The following is a 4,446-nucleotide window of genomic DNA, read 5'->3' as shown; positions in this document are numbered from 1 at the left end:
CTTAAATTGCTTCAGTGCCTCTTCATCGCCATCGGCATTAGGTCCTTCTTGTATTCCCATGACTTCTAGTTTCCAGAAATTTTCTATTTCTGATCCTATGGTTAAAGTGGATATTGTGTTGGAAATATGTGTCGTACTTTTTTCACACAATTGGTTTATATCGCCACTTCCCGCAATCATTGGTTCCAACTTTTGTGTGAAGTAGTGAGAATCCTGATTTTAATGTTTCGATTCTTTCCAATTCCACAAATTTGAAGAAATGATCTGCTCCGATTAAGATGTCAGGTCGTTTCCAATAATTTTTTAGCTTCATTGTGTGGTTGGCTATTGGTATTTTGACAACATGTAATTCATTAGTTAAGTATTCGATTACATTGGCGCGTAATTGGATAGTCTCATCTGCATTTATTTTTACATTAAGTTGAGTTTGAGTGATTATGCGTGACTTAGGATTCTTAATGTCGAAAGGAGTTAGTTTTAACCCTTGTTCATCAGTTTCTATTAAGTCTAGTCATTGAACTAGTTCCTTTGATATGAACGATAACTGTGACCCAATATCAAATAATGCCAAGGCTTCTTTCTTTCTTCTGGCAATAATGGGTTAAATACAGTTATTTCCTTGCATAATAACAGAGTTTCTTTATTTTGTTTTTTCGTTATCGCATTAGTTTGAGCGACCATTGTCGGATTGTAGCTAGTCGAATAATCTTCTGATTTGCTGATTTCTTCATTTGTTTGGCTCATGTTGAGACTTGAAGTTTTGCTCTGATGTAATTAATTTCTTTTTTCACATAGCGCACTATTATGAGCAGCTTTGCAGTAAAAACATTTTACTTTTCTTCTACATTCTTCGCCTTGATGTGTCTTTAGACAGACAATACATTTCTTTGTTTCCTTGAGACGTTCCATTCGAGATTTCACAGTTGGATATACTTGACATTCACTATCCCAGTGATCTTGATTACAAAATGTACATGGTCTTTTAGTTTCGTTTTCTCCCCTTTTCTTTATTGAATAAGGAATTTTCTTCTCATTATGAATTGTTGCTAGTGCTGAAGTTTCATTATATCCTTTTGGAGTTTGTTTGTATTTGGACAAAATGGGTTTTCTTTCCATTTGAGTAGATGTAAACTGGTTTCTTACCTCTTCGTTGACTTGTATTAATTTCCCAAGAAATCTTCGTAGTTTTAATATTGACCATGGGGAATCGTTAGTTTTCTGATGGTATACTTTGTCAAGTATCCATCGCGGTAGTCGGCTTACAACTACACTTTCTATACTGGAATGTTCCAAATTTTCACCCAGCACTTCCAATTGTCGGAAGATTCTTTCCATTTTTTCAACGGTTTCAATCCATTCCTTTTTGTTTCGTTTTATGGATTGTAGTGCGTTGCATAATAATTTGGTTGTCATCGATGAGTCTCCATATTTTTCGGTCAACAACTTTCGCACAACTTCATAGTTTTCCGGGGCAATATCAAAACCTCTTACGGCTTGTAGTGCTGATCCTTTTAAACAGGAGATTAAGTAGTTTAGTTTTTGGATTTCCGGGATGGTTTGTAAGTGGACAGCAGCGTTAAAGCTACTGTCGTGGATCGCCATTGAAAACAGGTAAAGATAATTGAGGAAGATTGACATTAGTATAAGTAGGTGGAGTTGGCTTCGTTATCTCTGTTGGTCATGCGTGCTGCTGGTTTGGATTTGGTATTCATTTCTGGATTTCGGAGTCAATTTCCTCTTGATAAAAAAGTAATGACGGCTTCTTTTGCTTCATGTATTAAATTAAAAATTTCTTGTTCTCCCACCGTTACTTCTTGATATTTCTCTTCCTCCCCTTTTTTTCTTGATGTAGTAAGGGACCGATAATCGATCCATCTGTCATTTGCTTCTTGAAGTGATTGAATGCACATGTGTACTCTCATAATTTTTTCTTCAAAAAGTCGCTTTCTAGCTTCATGTATTTGAAGTTGTTCTGAACGTGGTAAACTTTGTTCTGACAATCCGACATCTAGTGCTTTTACTTCTTAGAGGATGTTTATTAGTCGATTCCTTACAGGTTTTATACTCTCTAGTATAACAGAAGTCATATCAATAGGGATTTCCAATTATAATTATTTGTTATGGTTAATTTCGCAGTACCTCACCTCGGGCACCAAATAATTTTGTCGTGAGAAAATAAAAGAAAGGGAGTTAAGAAGGTGATGTAGATTGTTATTGTTCGTTGTAGAAGCTGTTATAATTTTAAAGGAATGACTTACAGTGTATCGGTTCGTTTAGTGCTCGCAACTTACAACAGATTATCCTTTATTATCGTCTGGATACCAAATACAGTAAAGACAGGTTCAAATAATTCCAATTACAATAGAATGACTTCCAGGGTAAGGCCAGTAGAATGATGAGATTTTGTAAGGATTAGTGGATTGGAGAGTGTTTACGTGAACTTGAGTGTCGACAGATGAGATTTTTGCAACGAAAGTAAAGACTGTTAGGATTTCTAACGTTTATATAAGGAGTGTGTAAGGAGAAACAATGATGACAAATTAACGTATACTCACAGCTACCAGAGAAATCTCTATATCTATATTAATTTATATTAAGTGGCTTCAATCAGAATATACTTTGTTTGGAGAAAGGAAAGAAATACAATAATTAACAGAAATCTAGGGATAAATATGTTGGATATAAACATGTTTATAAGATCAGATATCTCTACAGTATGCCCATCAATGTGCATAAAATTAGTTGTTATCTAGATATGTGCAAACCTCAATTTCAAATAAAGCTCATTTAGGCGATTTAAAGATTTGATAGCTGACTCATGACCTTAGGCATGAGAGAGAAAAAACAAATGTAAATGGAAACTATTTGAATGAATAATTTCATAATACAATTATTTCGGCTTTTACGACAGACCCCTTTAATCTTTGATCCCCATAATTCTTCAGTTATCGTCAAATATTAGCAAATTATCTTTTGTTCTTTGCTAAAGATTCCGAACTCTTTCTATAATTTTTTTCTGCTTCTTTTTTATTACATTCAAAAATCAAATTTAATAAAAGAATGATTTTCGTGAATTTTGGGTAAAGAAATTTCAGTTGTCATGAAATTCTCATCTCAAAATATTGCTTCCGTCATTAATCACTTGCAGTTTCAAACCAAATATTAAGTAGCAAAGGTCAAAATATCAATGGAATGTCAAATTTGCATGAATATCAACAAGCTAATTAATTAAATCTGACAACATATTTTGCTATTGTGCCGAGTACAATAAATATTGTTTCCTATAATTACAGTATCCTACCGTAATCCGAAAGATTTATCCTTTCATTTTTATAATCTTCGAAATTTATTTAAGATATTAAAATACATTTTTAACAATGAAATATTGCTGTTTAATGATGTTTGAAAGCTTTTGGCCAAAAGAAATTAATTAAAATTAAGAAGAGAAAAATATTTTATGAAATATTTGCGGCAAATATTGCCAGATGGAATTTTTTATTATATCAACCGAAAAATTGGAACGGTTGCAAATTTTGTGAGTTCCAAATTTTAATGGTATTTAAATTGAGGTTCTTTCTTAGCTTCATAATTCTCATTTACTATAATCATTGATATTTTTGAGAACTTTAATATAAATATTTTCATATGCAAATTGTAGCGAATATTGATAGGGTTCGTTTGAGAGGGTGATGTCGAAGAAGAGACAACTATTGCCAACGATATAACGCGAGTTGTAGTAGTGTTAAGTTGAATTGAGTTGATTCAGGTACGATGATTTGAGTTGGGTTGTACACGCACACAGGTTGTAGACGATTTATTGATAACAGTTCACCTCGGTTAATACCATAGGGTTTATATGTATTAGGAAATGGGAGTGGTTTTAACGTTAAAAAAGGGTATTCATTTAGATACAAAGGAAACTGTAAAGATCCAATTACATAATAAGCATTGTAACAAGAACAGAAGGAAAATTAGCATGCAAATTGGACATTCTTTGTTATTAAAATAAGGATGTGAATTTCCGTTAGACAAAGATAACAAAAGAAACATATGGGAGATTATTTTAAACATGTAAATTGGTTAGATGATTTACAATAGGAAATTTATTTGATTATATATTTGTATGGTTAGAGTCTCGCGAATCGAAATTCGCGACACAAATTATTTAATAGTATTTAGATACCAGCTCTAGATTTATTGGTTTAGAAATTTTCAAATTTTAAATTTGAAATATTATTGTGACAAGAATTTAGAATTTGAATGTATTACTGATAATAGTAAACTAACAAAATACTTTGCATAAGAAAAAAAAGAAATGAAAAACAAAAATTACAGCAAAATAATTTGAATAATCATTGCATAGAATTAATTAGTAATTATTTATATTAGTTATTAGGAAACAAGTTGCCCAAGTACTTATTTATTTGTTTACCATAAATGTCATTA

Source organism: Loa loa (assembly GCF_000183805.2).
Source record: "Loa loa unplaced genomic scaffold supercont3.79, whole genome shotgun sequence".
Lineage (NCBI taxonomy): Eukaryota > Metazoa > Nematoda > Chromadorea > Rhabditida > Onchocercidae > Loa > Loa loa.
Note: the sequence above shows the minus strand (reverse complement) of the source record.